The 18071-nt window shown below is 39.8% G+C and overlaps 1 protein-coding gene across 1 annotated transcript in view; it reads right to left on the bottom strand.

Annotated features, from left to right (window-relative positions):
• LOC139730763 (gamma-tubulin complex component 3 homolog) overlaps positions 1–3095 on the bottom strand; it is a 33064-nt gene extending 29969 nt beyond the window's left edge. The window contains exon 1 of the mRNA XM_071641625.1: positions 3057–3095. The gene's annotated coding sequence lies outside the window, so the exon portion shown is untranslated. The remainder of the gene's footprint in view (positions 1–3056) is intronic.
• Between the last annotated feature and the right edge of the window lie 14976 nt (positions 3096–18071).

Raw genomic sequence — 18071 nt, 5'->3', positions numbered from 1 at the left:
TCACAAAAATTATCCTGTTCATTTCTCTCTGTCGGTAGCAGTGCTCTCTTTTCCTTTTAAAGAAATTTTATGTCCTTCTTCTTCTTTGTAACCTTTGTTCAATTTATGCTGCATCACACCCATTCAATAGTCCCTCATCACTATATTTAGATTTTGTATGAAACCATGAGGCTTTTTAGCAAGAAAATATACAAATTGATATCTCAGAATTCAGTATGATTTTGAACATTTGATAATGAGTATATGTAGCAAACCTTATAAAGTTATCAGTTCGCACAGTCTCCATGTACACATGTAGTTCTTGTACGAGAAAAGGTGAAAGAAGGGAGGAGACTTTCAGCACAAGAAGTCTTGTCAAGCGTGTACCCTGATGTCAGGACTCACTGTCAGAGGCATCCAGCTATGTACACTGTATGCTGAGTCATGTCAGTGTATCATACCATACAGTTTCACTCCTTTACTGCCAATCACTAACACTGTTAAGCTCAATAATAATGCCCTGATGCTATTTCACAAACAGTTCACATACATATTGGCACGAAAGTAGGATATGTCATTCTCTTCCATATTAGATGTGTGTGTAATTCCGTTACCATGTAATTCCGTTACCACAATTACAGAAGAACTGAAGGAGATATTTCACAAAATGTTTTGTGACTTTTCAGGGAGTCACATGTAGAGAAAAAATTTACAAGGGGAGAAAAAATCTGTGATTAGTTTGTTCAGGAGAAAACTTTTTTCAATTTTATGGTAACGAAATTACGTCAATTTGTCAGTAGATTTTGAAACTTTCTCCAAAAAATATCATAATGAGAGTGACTGAATGCTTCATTTAATGTGATTGTTGAAGCATAGGAAGAAAGATGTGGAAGTATGGATGAAGCAGAGAGATATTTAAGTTGTTTCATTTTAAATTTTCATGTAATATTGTAAAATTTTAGATAAATACAATAAATAGTCTTCCAACTTCAAAAGTGTGTACAACAAAAACGAGGAAAGTTATTGGAAAAGGGTTTTTTGTTTCCGTAAATACAACAATCCATCTGTAGGGGAAACTGAAATTTCTGAGCATTTACTTAACTTTGAATTTTGCTGTTTTTGCCCTTCCCATACGGAATTGCCCACTTAGGACAGAGGTGGAGCTTTCCTAAATATCTTCCTAAAATTCTTTCCTAAGTGCATTCTAGAAGTAGAATACCAGCATCTTCCTAATATAACTAAATCAGAAATTTGCATACTCCTGCCCCCTTCCCAGGCTTCAATCCTAAGTTTCTTCGTAAGTTTAGGAAAAAAACTTAGGAACAGACTTAGGAAGAAACTTAAGAAGATTTTCAGAATATCACTTAGGAAAAAATCCTGACTTAGGAAGAAATTTCTTCCTAAAATTAGGAAGGATTTCAGAATACCACCCCTATTCTATAGTACTGTGGGGGCTTCGCCTTTGAGCGTTCGCGTTCGGGCTGCGTTTTGCAGCTCCACAGCGCAGTATAACATGCCCTATATTGGCCTACTGTTACATTATGTATAGTGAGGTGCCCGCACCTCGCCAGGGGCCCGAATACCGCCACCCTGCTTAAAATTGTTATAAGCGCACTGAACAAAAATTTATGCCCGGGACTGTGTTCAGTATCCTTAAAAACCTTGAAACTTGGCAGGGTTACCACATACAAGCAAACTGTGGTGAAAAACGAGCAGTTTTTCGCGAAAATTTGAAATGTTTATTGGGAATACGTGTTATAAGTATCATCACGGTCACCCACACGCATCTTTTACATGCTTGTCTATGGGAGCTTCACGGTCATCCACACACGTCTTTTACGTGCTTTGTCTATGGGAGCGCGGGTGGCAAGTTGCGGGCCCCTTCCTTTTTGTTAACGCGCAACTTTTTTGCATCGTTCGCGTTTGAGGACGATAGCTGCAAATTTCCGGTATCGAACAGTGAATATGTGGTTCCATTGGAATCTTCAGCATTTTTCCAGTTTGTAAATGGGATTTGATAGAATTTCAGTAACGAAATGTGATTCAAATATGCTGCCCTATGCATAAACATTAACTAAATTTATGGCGAGATGCGGGTCACCCAAGTAAAATTTAGTAATTATAAGAGTCTAGACTAGTATGGTTGGGGCACCACCTATCGGCAGGGCACCTTCCCATCGGCACCCTGCGTATCATGGCTGTTTGCGTATAGAACGAAAAGGTACGCGCGGGATTAAGTGTCATTAGCTATAAAGACAATAAAAACGAAGAAACGAAAATCAAACTCAAACAAACCAAGCTAAAAATTACACATCCGCTCAGTAACGACGCATGGCTGTGAAATTCACGTGTATTACCTATGGCCTGTGAAATTCACGTGTATTACCTATGCTGTGAAATTCACGTGTATACCTATGGAGGGGAGGGGGTGCTGATCGCAAGGTTCCCTTTTTAGCTGCGCGAAGAAAACGGAACGCACGCACTAAAATTGCGCTATTTTAAAACGGAGATTCATAATCAACAAGACGGTCACGACATTCAAAACTGCAGTATTTATGGCATATTTGAGGTAAGAATTAGGCGGATTTGTGTTATATTTTTAGAATAAACAAGCTACAGATCCTTAGGGTGACGATACGTGGTACCCCCAACCCTACTAACTAGTGAGTACTAGACTAGTAAGTAGTTTCTATACCTTCCACTTCCAGATGACTGAGATTGCGGTCACTCTCACGAAAGAAGAAGGAAAAAAACATAACGGTCGATAAGTAATGTAGTACACATACAACGTCGGTCCTGATATATGGCTGTTACCTTTAATTTTGAAATTTATATCGTTTCATAGACTATAGTGTCATACAGTTTGACTCATAGTCATAGTGGTCTAATAAATTTTAAGGCTACACAGTACACTACAGAAAAAGCAGCACACGGGACTAGGCAAAGTGACGAAGGCGAATATCGATTGCGATACGAGAAAAATGATTTCTTTCGTTTGCTTGAACTCTGCCCAGAATGTTTGAATAAATGCAATTCATCTTCGGCTACCTTACTTTTTATTAAAAAACAAAACTCACACTCAGCTCAGTCAAAATGCAAACGTTTATGATCCAGCGTCAGGCCAGGGTAATCTGCAGTAAAACTAACCGCCACACACAGCACAGTCAATCCTAAACATTCCCCATTTTTAATGTTGCGCGCGCGCGATGAGGCGGCGCGGCTGAACGGGATCGGATCGGATCGGAAGTGATCGCCCAGCCCGATTGGTTATGAATTACGAGTTCTCGTTTCGGGGGTAGATATTTTTATTTCTGTTTTTGATTGTCACTATTTGATATTGACGTCACCATAATTTCGCCTATAATTATGTCATTTACCTATGAATGCCATTCTCGAATGATGTCATGTGATGAAGTCAGAAGCCATGCGGAGTGGGGTGTAGATCACGTTGAAATGCTTAATGGGAGTAATGGGTACATTACAATTTTTTAATTTAAAATAGGCATATCGATAATCTCGTTTTAAAAACCACAATTTATAAACATAAGCTTGAGCAATATCTCAACTTATGTCTACTTATCAGTCATGCTCAAACAAAGAATGAATTTGCAGAGTGTAATAGTACAAATAATGATCGATCAATAATATCCATTGCATAAAAACACCACTTACATGTAGCATGGTTAGCTGTCAAGTAGATGCTCTGGAAATCATTTTTGTGCATCACTGATACCCTATAATACTTGATTTACCTCAATGTATAAAAAAAAAAAACATGCCTGTTTAGTGCAAATTACCCTCCTTCTGCTCAGCATGCGAAAACGTATGTGGAATATTGTGGATCAACCCCGAAGTGGCTTTACTGCATCTGCATGTGACTCGCGTAATTCCGTAATTCTGTTATCTCCTCAGTCCAGCGGTCCAGGGGATATCAGTTCCGCTCGGAATATTGTTTACAGCAAAAGAATGCAACTTTTTTTTTTTCAACTTTCTTCTCATCTCTCCTCTGTTATCTCCTCCAAGGATATAGAAGTTCCGTACGGAACTGTAATTTACAGCAAAGAGTACATCTTTTTCTCAACTTTCCACTCATCTCTCCTCTATCGTCTCGTTATAGGAGATATGCTTCCGCTCAGAACTAATTTACAGCAAAAGAATACAACTCTTTCTTAACTTTCCATTCATCTCTCCTCTGTTATCTCCTGTAAGGAGATTGAAGTTCCGCTCAGAAGTAATTTACAGCAAAAGAATACATCTTTTTTTTTTCAACTTTCCACTCATACCTCCTCTGTTATCGATCCAACAGTCCTCCAAGGAGATATCAGTTCCGTACGGAACTGTTATAATTTACAGCAAAGAGTACATCTTTTTCTCAACTTTCCACTCATCTCTCCTCTATCGTCTCGTTATAGGAGATATGCTTCCGCTCAGAACTAATTTACAGCAAAAGAATACAACTTTTTCTTAACTTTCCATTCATCTCTCCTCTGTTATCTCCTGTAAGGAGATTGAAGTTCCGCTCAGAAGTAATTTACAGCAAAAGAATACATCTTTTTTTTTTCAACTTTCCACTCATACCTCCTCTGTTATCGATCCAACAGTCCTCCAAGGAGATATCAGTTCCGTACGGAACTGTAATTTACAGCAAAGAGTACATCTTTTTCTCAACTTTCCACTCATCTCTCCTCTATCGTCTCGTTATAGGAGATATGCTTCCGCTCAGAACTAATTTACAGCAAAAGAATACAACTTTTTCTTAACTTTCCATTCATCTCTCCTCTGTTATCTCCTGTAAGGAGATTGAAGTTCCGCTCAGAAGTAATTTACAGCAAAAGAATACATCTTTTTTTCAACTTTCCACTCATACCTCCTCTGTTATCGATCCAACAGTCCTCCAAGGAGATATCAGTTCCGTACGGAACTGTAATTTACAGCAAAGAGTACATCTTTTTCTCAACTTTCCACTCATCTCTCCTCTATCGTCTCGTTATAGGAGATATGCTTCCGCTCAGAACTAATTTACAGCAAAAGAATACAACTTTTTCTTAACTTTCCATTCATCTCTCCTCTGTTATCTCCTGTAAGGAGATATAAGTTCCGCTCAGAAGTAATTTACAGCAAAAGAATACATTTTTTTTCAACTTTCCACTCATATCTCCTCTGTTATCCAACAGTCCTCCAAGGAGATATCAGTTCCGTACGGAGCTGTAATTTACAGCAAAGAGTACAACTTTCTCTCAACTTTCCACTCATCTCTCCTCTATCGTCTCGTTATAGGAGATATGCTTCCGCTCGGAACTAATTTCCAGCAAAAGAATACAACTTTTTTTTTTTTTTAATTTTCAGCTCAATACAACTCCTCTGTTATCTCCTTCAAGGAGATATAAATTCCGCTCAGAAGTAATTTACAGCAAAAGAATACAACTTTTTCTTAAGTTTCCACTCATCTCTCCTCTGTTATCTCCTCCAAGGAGATATAAATTCCACTCGGAACCATCTTTATTAAACAGCAAAAGAATACAATTTTCTCAACTTTCCATTCATCTCTCCTCTGTTATCTCCTTCAAGGAGATACTATAATATCCCTTCTCGACTTTCTACTCATTTCTCCTCTTTCATCTTCTTGAAGATATTCATTCAGCTCGGAGTTGATTTATAGCAAAAGAACATATCTCCCTTTCTCAAATTTCATTCGATGTACAATATATTTAATCTTTTACCTTTTTCAGTAGGCCTATGTAAGTTTTGCTAGGAATTGATTTACCCCAAAAGAATTTCTTCTTTTCTTAGTTCTCCACTCATCTATAATCCTCCACTTGAAAACTACTTGAAAAAGTTTCTCTCGGAACGAGTTTACAGAACCCCCCCCCCCCCCCACAAAAGTAATACAAAAACAACACACACACACAAAATTCACCCATTTTTTTTTCACATTACTTACCATTCATCCTCTGTTACCTCTTTTAAGGTTCCCTGGAAACATAATAGAGCAAGTTGATATTCCTTTTTCCTGAACTTTTCACTCATCCATCATCTGTTATCTCCTTCATGATACATGTGATATGGGAATCAAAGAGTATATTATGGAAGCGTTTGTACGCTCTTTGATGGGAACTAACTGAGTATAGGAGAAGATTAAAGATACAGACCTCCTTTTGAAAGAGACACAAGAATGCCCACACGCACACACACTCAAAAAAAAAAACTTGGCCTGTATGAAGTACTAGTATCTCCCAACTGAAGTTATTGTGATCATCTTCAATCAATCAATGAAATGATCAAGGTACGGAAAGAAGAGCTCTCTATTTTGCAATGCACGGCACTGCTGTTTTGAAGTTTAGCGCCCTCTTGATATCTCACACTGCTGCTTCGTTGGTTCATGAGACATCGGTACCGTGGAATGAATGGCCATCTTTTTTCTGTGAAGAATGCGCGTGTGGAGTGCATGCATGTGTGTACGGTGTGTATTGTGAGTGTGTGTGTACCCCATCCTTACGATCCGGCTAGGCCTCTGCCCTGAAACGACATCAAGTTGCATATCATTTTCTCATTTGTGTTCCGAGTATTCCATTTGTCGCACCCGTTCATCATAACTAATTATACCATAGTGTGTGGAGACATTGATATCTTACTGTGGATCCTGGATATGAGTTGAGTCTGACTCTTGGCAAGGCCAAGGCAAGGGAGTGATTGTCGTTACTGGACACTGACCCATCGCGGTATCGGTCGCAGCCAAAACGCAGCCCGCCCGAGCTCCGATAACTGTCGGTATGTTAGGCCGTAGTCGCTGTGCTGAGCAGCAGTCTGCGTCTGCAGCTAGCTGTAACTTATCAGTTACTGATTCTACTTAGTATTGACCAACTTCTAGTATGTTAACTTATTTACCTTCATTTACCTTGTTGATGTTGGGCATTATGTATACGCAACATATTTGCCCCTCTGCATCCTCTTGAGTCTTGCTGCATATATTTTTTTGCATTTAATGCACTTGTCAATGTAATGACGCACCCCACTACCCCCGGACATGGGTGCGTCATGGTCATTTTTTGACTGACCACACGGGGTTTTTGACGGACACCACAGTCACTTTTTTGACGGACATAACGCTGCAAGTGACGAACACCACAGTCACTTTTTTGACGGACAACACGTTGAAAGTGACGCACACCTCGGTCACTTTTGTGACGGACATCCTCGGTACATGTGACGCACCCCCGTAAATACTGAAACGATTTTTGCATACGTTTTATTCAAGCAATTTCATTTTCTTTTGGTTCGTACACATAATTTGTAAAAGTTTCGGCAAGTTTCCCTTACCATGTAAGCACCGTATTGTCATTCACCGTACATCACGCTGCTGCTACGATAATATAGTATACAAATATACTTGGCCTTGAGAGTTTCTTGTTAAAACTATGGGCAGAGGTGACTCCAAACTAGTACTATTCACTGAGGGGCGCAGCGCCGAAGTGAATAGTACTAGTTTGGAGTCGCCGAGGCCCATAGTTTTAACAAGAAACTCGAAACTAGGCAAAGTATATTTGTTTTATATTTTGGATCAAAAATTTGAATAAAAAGTGAAAATCATTATAGGCTTAGCCTAACCCCGGGACGCTCCGTGTACCCACACTGCAACATTGCGTGTTGGGGCTGGTCGCAGTTAGGCTTAGCCGCACTGCGGCGGCAGCGCAGCGCCTGCAATACGCAACAGTGCGAGAGACCGGAAATTGAAAAACGTAGCAGCCGTGGCACCGCCAGAGTTGCCCGTCGCATGTATCCAAGCGCTCGTATGGCCGCTGCAAACCTGAACACTAGAATTCGGGACCGGACGTGGACGGACCACGTACACTTGATTGTAAAGAAGAGTGATTGTGACATCATTTTGCAAATAGTATATACTATTTGCAAAATGTCGTCATAAAAGTGACGTCATTTTGCAAATAGTACTTCATGGAGTGTCAAACACACCAACACTCTAAAATAGTTCAAAATACCTATAATCACGTGAAGCTCTTTTAACCAATCAATGTAAGACAAATTTTTGATCCAAAATATAATAGTATTTATCTTTTAGTGATCGTGAATTCTGTAATCTCATTGGTCAATCAACCACTGAATATATCCCGTATTCCGTGGATATGACGTCATGATCCTGTATTACACAGCCAGCTGCGCGTGTATGTACCAAAGACGCTTATAGGAAAGTGCGCGCTAATCCTGTACAAAACAAATGGACAGCGCGCGGTCCTCAAGCGTATTGCGCACATAACCTGAGACCACTAGACGCTTGATAAACAACAGCTACTTATATCTATGCACTGCAGTATCTTATGGCGTGTACGTGTACGTATTGTATATGCGCGCATCGCATGCAGTAATCATCTCGCGAGACGTAGGCCTAAGTCAACATGGTCATGGCTGACAGCCGGCGATTTTAACATCATTCACGAGGGGAAATCAGCGGGAAGAAGGTTAGCACTTACACTAAAAGATAAAATCGTTACCCCCTGCTTGTTCTTACGAAATACGGGAAATATCTACGGTCTGGTGCCATATTCCATTCGGCCTTCGGCCTCATGGAATATGGCACCAGACCGTAGATATTTGCCCGTATTTCGTGAACAAGCAGGGGATAACTAATAGTATTCTGTGCATGCAATCCATACATGACAATCACATGTGTGCAGAATTTGCGCTGTGTGTGCGCGGCCATTGCTAGTGCGGTGGATGCATACTGCTGCAGCGCAGGTAGGTACACACCACGACACGGCATTCATATTCCCGCTCGAGTACTGCGTAACTACAGCCTACTAGTCGCTGTACGTAGAGATTCGCACATCTAACGTCGCGCGCGCGTCTGGCCAGCTGGTCGGGCTATCCCGCGAGCAGAAAATGGCATGCAGCAGGCAGTTCTTCTGCTGCCGTTTCGACAGGAAAGATTGAACTAAGTTGTTACATCGCTGAACAGTCCCTGGTTTGAGATTGAGTATGCATGATTTCATGGGTTTGTTGGAGGGAAAATGTAAGGAGAAAGGGTGGCTTTTAAATTCTTTGCTTGCCAGATTCTGGCAAGCATTTTTCCCTCTTATTCCAAAACGCTTCCCGACTTTGATTTTCACTTGCCGCGGGAAAGCGCTCACTGTAATTTCACTCGCGGTACGTGTATCCGGGATGCGGGGACCGGTAGCGTGCAAAAATGCGTGCAGTTTTCCACAGCCAAGTAACGTACCATGACGCACCCCTCGGTTCAAAATAATGCGTGTTATTTTCCATAGCCAAGTGACGTACCATGACGCACCCCTCGGTCAAAATTTTGACCGACAATGATGGGATTTTGACGCACCCCTCGGTCAAAAATTTGACGGACAAAGCTGGTAAAATGACGAACACCTGGGTCACAAATTTGACGGACCAAACGAGGAAATGACGCACCCATGTCCGGGGGTAGTGGGGTGAGTCATTACATTGACAAGTGCATAAAGGTTTAACGTTAGTATTACAAATGATGCACAGGATAGAGTGCGTGCGCCTCGTGCATGTTGCACCAATGCATTGTCAATACTCGAGAGTGCGCCGCACCTTCATTAATGCCACAAAATAATCCTGTGCATCATTTGTTTTATAAAATGGGTCTACTAAAAAACTTAAGCTGGAGCTAGCTGTCGATGAGTTATTTTTCACTTACCGTAGTTGTGATTATGGGTAAACTCGGCCTAGCGGGTAAAGTCGGCCCCCAGCACGCGCAGTACGGTACAACTACTTGTACTGCGAGCGCTGGTGGCCGACTTTACCTGCTAGGCCGAGTTTAAATTACCCATATAACTACGGTACCTTTATAAAGCTCAGAAGTCAGTTCCATTGATTAATTCATCCAATTCCTCGTCATTCAACAGTTCAAACTGCGCCTGCAACGGATCCGAGCTGGAGGCAGCCATTTTTTCGTTCGTTTCGCTGGCAATCGACATCGCGATATCAACCTTTGCATTGCATGCAATTCAAAGGAGCCGCGCGTACAGACGATCGGCAGTTTACCATAGGATGACAGGCAGAGTGCAATGGCACTAAAGTAAACAAAGCCCACGTGACTCATTTCAGCATTTCCTATTGGCTACATTCTTGAACCCATTTTATAAAAATCTCTAACGTTACCTACCTCTGAACAGGTCTGAGCTTGCTCTAACCATTACTTACACTGCGCAGCACTGTAAAAATGTAGGGGCCTAAGTAATGGCAAATGCAAAAATTATTTGCAGCAAGACTCAAGAGGATGCAGAGGGGCAATGAGTGACCCGCACCTCGTCATACTTACAGTTAATGTTAAGGGTCTATACTTACGCATGTTTAAATCACACAGCGTCAGTGCCTGAAATTCTATGAAATCCCACTCAAAGAAAAGATTCCATAATGCCTTAATGGATTGAACTACAACTAAGTTAGGCCTAAGTGATCGATACCGGAAATTTGCAGCTATCGTCGTCAAACATGAACAATGCAGAATAGTTGTGCGCTGAGCTGGGAAGGGGCCCGCACCTCGCCATCCTGCGCTCCAATAGGCAAAGCACATAAGGACGGGTGCGGGTGACTGTGATGATAGTGATAATAGAATACGTAAATTTATTCCTTAATTAATTCAAGATTTTCAAGAAAAAAACTGATTGATTTTCACCTCAGTTTGCGTGGTTGTGTTAACTCTGCAAAGTTTGAAGCGTACTGAACACAGTCCCGGGTGTACATTTTTGTTCAGTGCACGTGCGCTTTGTAGCAATTTCACGCAGGGTGACGATGTACATGTAAACTTTACATAATAATTGTATTACTAGGGCAACTGACGAGGTGCGGATAACTCACTATACTTTTCCCATGCATCGGGCAAGAGCATATTATTTGGGAATTCAGTATCTTGATCGTAACACATGATGAAGATGTTTCCATGATGCCTTCTTTAAATTTGTTTTAAATGATTGTATACTGTTGCTATTGATAGCTTTAAGTGGTAGGCTGTTACTGTTCCAGAGGTTGACTACAAAAATGTACATGATTAGAGAAATTCCTTTGTTGTAGTTTGAGTTTGTGTTGAGTTTTCTGAGCTTATTGTAAGTGGGTGAACTGTCATCCTAGAATTGGAATCTAGTCTAAATCTAGATCAGTCCGGGGAAACCCGCTCATGAGGCCTGCTCCCCACCCCCTCATGAGCACCCCTCTGCCTCACGAGCATCTCTGCCCTCCTCATGAGGCCCCCGAGGGGAGCGACTCATGAGCCCCCCGCTTCACTTTCCATCCATCTCACATATATGACATATAAATTGGCGCAACTTTGCAGGGTGATTTTTTATCACACACACATGTCCACTCTCCATGATGAAAAAAATAAAAAATTCTGTCTGCGCTTTTTGACAAAAATCGAGTTTTAATCTACCAATGCACAGCGACCCTTCGAAACACGCGCCAGCGGGTTTGCTCAATGCAGGGCTGCCGCACCTAGGGACCTGATTCGACTGAATATTTTCGTTGCTTTTTTCTGAGGCTCTCGCCTCTCCACGCACGAATCAGCCCCATGATGCTAAAGTCTGACATCATTTTACAAAGATTTGTAACGAGAAAAATAAAATTAGAACTAACCTGATCTTGTGCATCTATTTCAGACTGATGGAGTACATTGTAGGTGGGTACTCAAATTTGTCAGCAAACTAATCATTTAGATTTGAAACAAGAAAAATAAAATCAGAACTAACCTGATCTTGTGCATCTATTCCACACTGATGGAGTAGGTGAGTACTCGAATTTGTCAGCAAACTATTCATTTTGTAGGTATTGCGAGTTCACTTTCTTCATTAATTCTGATGTTCACTAGACTTTGGGCACTTTGCCTGCAATCGTCCCGCTGCATCCAGCGCAGACAGCGCGCAAGCTGCGAGATTTTCAGAGCGAGCTTGCGCACGCACAGGAACATACATGTGACCCACTACAACAAAAGGATCCGAAAGTTTGGAGGACGATTTTCAGAAAATGACATGACATGATTCCCTTACTCTTCCACTTCAATTTCATGTATAAAACAACTCAAAAAAGTACTTGGTTGTGGAGATATCAATGATTTTATTACCGCATGTCGAGTGGTTTAGGAAATCAGCGTTTTGAGAAAACCACCTTCAAAGTTTTCCTTCCAATGCTATCATGATCAAGGAGAGGCAAGACAGTTTTCACCACTTGACAATAGAAGGTATGCTCTCAGCAACCTCCGCGATGTTCATTCAGGCTTAGTGCCAGCGGTCTACACACGACCAATCAGTAACCAGGATGCCATGCACTGACCAATTAAGATTACTCCCTCGATGCTAGGGGCGGAGTCTAGCTGCGGCACTAAATCCAAATCTTCAGACACATTTCTGTTCCGTTGAAAGTCGGAAAATCATGGCCTAAAAAAACACTATTTTCTTGCCTTTTCTTTGACCATTTAGCTTCAAAATTTCGGCAGATGATAGGTAATACATTAGACTACAAAATTGTGCCAGAAACAGAAATTCGATCATTTTGACCCATTTTTAGATGATCTGACTTCAAACTCGATTTTCTCGCCTCAGCCGTCAGCGACTTTAGGATCCTTTTGTTATAGCGGGTCACATGATAATCTATCGTCGCTAGGGTGACAAGACCTTGTATCTGCAAAATGTCAAATGTTCAGGAGAGCCAAAAAACATGGCGGCCAAAGCACTATAGTGAATGGGAAAGCCTTTCCTTTGACATGCTGTGGTGGCTTCATTTTTGAAGTAAGACACTTGGGATTCGGACAGGACATCACTTAGCCCATTATTTGACCATTAATTCAAAAAAGTCATTTTCACCAAAATTGCAGATACAAGGTCTTGTCACCCCAGCGACGATATGTATATAGTTTTGTGTGCAAAACAGTGCAGCTTGATCATGCATATCAACAATGTGTCATGGGCTTGCTTACTGGTATAACACAGAAAAAAAGAAAGGGAAGAAATGTGCAATTTTTTTTTTTTTTCGTAAGGCACGTCTTAAAACAGAAAGCAAATTGCTTTCAATAGAATTTGTATCGGTATGACACATTGTCCACAATGGAAATAGGAAAGATTTCTGTCTGCGCATTTTAGTCACCAGACACATTCCATGGCTTGGATTTATTATCAAAATATCTCTCAATCGGACATTTATCAAAAATGTCTTTCATTAGAATTCGTATCGGGTATGACTTCATTGTCCACAACGGAAAATAGAAAAGATTTCTGTCTGCGCATTTTCTCGCCCTGAGACACATTCCATGGCTTGAATTTTTTACAAAAATATCTCTCAATCAGACATTTCTTGCAAACTGCTTTGATGATATTTCATACTGGGTATAAATGCGTGGTTGGTATTGGCAGGACGAGGTCCTAAATGCATTTTAAAACGACTTTGTGTTCATCAACTGTACAGAAACATGTTTCTGGAACATGTTTCTGGCTCAAATGTTTTTGCAATCACACATTTTATGGCATTTGAGAAACACTTTACACATTTCTAACCCCATAATCTACACAATTTTCTGTTTATCAGCTGCCCAGAACTCCCTGAAAGTTGTTTGTAAACCTTAATTCTGTGTCAGAAGTGAGTCAATAAATGCGCCCAAAGTCATTTTGAAGCCATTTTATATCTCGAGTCCACCCATGCCAACTACATTATCAGGGATGTCAAGTTCAAAAAATTTTTATGAGTGAGATTTTTATGACTCGGCATCTCGGCGAGCGAATGTGCTCGCAAGCGAGGGTGTGGGAGGGGTCCCCCCCCCCCCCCCCGCACCCTTGTGGCCTCCCACAGTAGGGAGCTTTTCCAATTTTTAGCTCTTAATGGTGCGATCAGGTGCATACTTAAGTGACTATTTTTTACTTATTTTGAAAGACAAAAGGAAAATATACCTTCAATTGTAACTATCACTTTAATCCTTTGAGCTATGCTCCTTATTATGGGCCCAAATTGCAGACTTTGCCTGATGCGTGAGAAAAATGGGTGCCATGCGTGAGATCGTGAGATGACCCCTAAATGCTTGAGTCTCACTCAGAATGCGTGAGACTTGGTAGCTCTGCATTATCTCTGCTCCTTGAGTCAAATTGCACAATAAATGGAGCTGCGCAGTGACAGAGCCTTCCTTTCAACTTGTGATAGAGATGATGAATGCAACAACTCAAGAAATGTGATCCAAAAGACTGTCTAATGTGTTTTGATAGTGTATATTATTAAAACATGTTTCAAACTGAGAAAGTTGATAATTGCAGCCTAGGATGTGGAAATGACAACTCCAATATGGATTTGAAGAGATTTGTTTTTAAGACTGCAAAGTTTTTGTTCATTTTTTTTTTTATTAGACCTCTGGAGCTCACTCCATAGCATCCTGATTTGCAGCAAATTTGAAAACATTTGTAACATTTTGTACAATCACTGAGGGTTTCTGATACAAGACATTCTCCCCCCCCCCCCCCCCCCCTTGCTGTTACGTTTGTCTTTAAGAAAATAATTTCCCTGTCATGACTGATTTTTGGGCATGATTTACAAATAACTGAATCTGATCTTTGTACAGCAGTTTGGTAAAGTTTCTGGAGGTACAAGTCACCTATATGCAAACTGCTACCCTTTTTGCAGTATTTTGTACAGTTGTTAGATGCAGTGCTCAGTTTTCATGGAAAATATTGTTTTCCCCAAATTTTATAACTGCATGTCTCTTGTAGCAAATATTAAAAATGCAGTATTTCTATAGAAAGACTTACTTTTTAGTCCCCAGAATACTACAGTGACCTGTTTACAAGGTTGATACGCCCTGATAAAATTGAAAATCCAAAGGTAAACCTTTACAATGGTTACCCTAGGTTGTACAACATATATCCGAGAGTGTTGCACAAGCTTTATGCTCAAGGAAAGGACAAACCTTGGTAATGTAATGAAGAGATGGCATCAGTTTCCCAACTATCATCTTTATAATCAATGCAGATCTTTGTGAGACTTCTAGTCTTTGATTTGATTTGATTTGATATGATTTGATTTATTCACTATAAATTCATGCAAAAAAAAAAAAGAGTACAGTAAAAGTATGACAGGCAACATACAAGCATATAATCAACAGAAGAATATACTTTTAAAAAAATGGAAATACATCATAAGGAAAAGGGAAGAAAGCAAGAGAGGAGAAGTAGAAGAAAAAAACAAGCAATGAATATGTACGGTAGGCTCGCCCATTCAGCTCTGTCTACAAAGACTTGGCTGTTCTTCCATGGGGTCCTAACATGAAATTGATATTGGGATAAAAAGATTCAAGCTTGAAACATATGTATATCATTGGCAACAGAAAAAGAGTATATTGGCTGAGATATGTGTAAAGAAAATAAACTTATACTCTGGACTATATCTTGTGGAATCTGGTTTGTTGATGTTGTTTTCTTTACACTGTAGGCAATTGTGGATATGTGTACAACACACTACTGATCACTCAAATCAAATAGGTTTACATTGTACTCTTCATCAGGTCTTAACACCAACTAGATTTATAGGCTCTAGTAATATGGTGTGCATCTTTGCACGCAGTGATGTCAGACACTGCTGAGAGCCCTCTATTTGTCTCTAACCACTCTGAAAGGATTTCTATTATGGTTGTCATGGCACCCTAATGCACCTGATATTTACGAGAGTGTCACAACCATGGATTCAATTTCAAATTGATGGGGAAGTTATGAAGAGTGTTTATTTACTGCAAGTGAGGGGAATAGACTCGTCTACATCTTTCGCAGAGCCAGAGGAGAGATCTTATGTCTAGTTCTGTGTTTTGTCAAGTCCAGTCAAAGCATTAGTACACAGATCTACATCAGATGAGACATGGATAATTAAGATGTTTAGTTATAAATTTGTCTTTATAAGGTTGTTCAATATGATGTTCAATCATTATGCTCAGTAACATTGTAAGGAAAAACAGTTATATGATTGTTTGTTCAAAAGCAGCTTTTTATATTTACTTTGCAAAAGTGTTTCTGAGTAACTAACATTAAATTAAAGTAGACTCGTAAACTGAATGCTGAGATGAAGCATTATGTGATGTAAATGGCTTGACAGTTAAGAATCATAGTTTGTACTGTGGTGCTAAACACATTCAGGCTAGATGTTTTCAAGCAGTACCAGACCCAAGAAAGCTGAGATCTTATTGTCATCTAACTTATACAATTGCATATTGTGATTATGATAGACAAAACATTTTATATGTTTTGACAGTTCAGAATCAAAGTTTGTGCCATGTGATGCTGAACACATGCAGTCTAGATGTTTTTAAAACAAGTGTAGCTGTGTCAAACAAAGAAAACAATTTCATGTTATTAATTGAAATCCTATCATCATCTTACAGTACCATTGTGCAATTTGTATATTGGCAATTTGATAGTCCTTCAGTATTTATTAATTTAATGTTTTTGAAACTTTTCCCATTGAACAGACTTTCATGTATAAACTTGACATTATATTGCTTGGAGCAGATCTTCTCAAATGTGTGGTGAACCCTTCATTTTAAAGGGTGTGTACAGTTCTGGTCGAGGTGAAGATTTAGCTTTTAACGTTTTGTGAGATATTCAGAAACCACTTTATGAGATGTCAAAGAGCATGCAGTTCTAAGGGGTATCAAAAGTTTATTCGATGAAAATCGGTTTTGAAATGGCTGAGATATCCAAAAACAAGGTGAAACAAAGAGATACTAATAAAGTTGGGACATGTCGCCTTTTATTATTAGCACTTTTTGGGATATCTCAGCCATTTGAAAACCAATTTTCATCAAATAAACGTTGAATCCTTCTTAAAATTACATGCTCTTTCATATTTCATAAGAGGCTTTTCATTATCTCACTTAGGAATGTTCAAAACATGAATCCCTACCTCAACCAGTACTGTACAGTCCCTTTAAAGCCTGGAAGCTCATTCAATATACTCATGGTTGTTCATCAATCAATGTCATGTCCTGGAGTGTACAGTACAACACCCAGCTGTAGACCATCTTCCTTTAATACTTGTACAGTAGGTCATTGTTCCCTCCAGAAAGATAAAATTCCTGCAGGCCCTTATAACCTGGGTAGAAATTCTGCACTCCAATCCACCTACATTTTGAAGACAGTGCTGTCAGTACAGCAAGCTTAGACTTTTATCAGTTCCAAATCATCTGCTACGGTGTATGCACATGTAGTAAGCCACATGGCAAACCTTCCGTATAAAGTGGACTGATTCCTCTTTCATATCGGTAAAACAATTTAAAACTATTTTTGTGTATGAAAACATGTAAATATATACGTATACAATGTAACAATTCTGTGAATATTTGAATACTGTACGTTATATTATAATCTATATCATTGAAAGAACTGGCCTTGACTAAATCCACGCTATTGCCAGTTCTTTTTTGCCAAACTACATTTCAACTATTCATTGTTGTGACTTTGTTCACAATGTTTGTTTGTATGGTAAATAAATTTCATTTCATTTCATTTCATTTCATTTCATTTCATTTCAAAGTACTATGTGTAACTAAACACAATACTTACAGAAAGATAAAATCAGCAAAGTAAGTGCAATGCTAGCATTCTGTAACAAAAGGGAGCAAGTGACAAGTCATGCTGACTTCAATTCTTAGATTAGACGAACGACATTTATACAACGTGTAACAGTAACATGTCCTCTTATGCCATGTTTTGAGCATCCTTATTCTTGGGAAGAGATATCGTTTGAGAGCTACGATGTATTTTCTTAATTGTAATCTTGTATGTTTTGTTACGTGCTCCCTTTGTAAAATTTCATGAAACAATTTTGTTGCCACAAGAATGCAATTAAACTTTAAAGTGGCATGTATACTGCAAAATGATTTTCAATCAAAAAGCATGCCATGAACCATTCCATAAGGTGAACACCTGCTCTGGTCGATAAACATATCTGTCACTCCTGAAAATAAGCACGAAACAAGGGAGATCGCAATAGTAGTGAAATGATTCATGATCCCATTGTGAGCAGCCAGCCTCTTGGCTAGTTCTGAAATTGATGACCTTGGGAGAGAGTTGCATTCCTGTCAGTGGCTC

This window comes from Diadema antillarum, unplaced genomic scaffold (genome assembly GCF_040938485.1).
Source record: "Diadema antillarum isolate AM-2024a unplaced genomic scaffold, OU_Dant_1.0 seq00000333_RagTag, whole genome shotgun sequence".
NCBI classification, from domain to species: domain Eukaryota; kingdom Metazoa; phylum Echinodermata; class Echinoidea; order Diadematoida; family Diadematidae; genus Diadema; species Diadema antillarum.
This window is presented reverse-complemented; position numbering and strand designations above follow the sequence as displayed.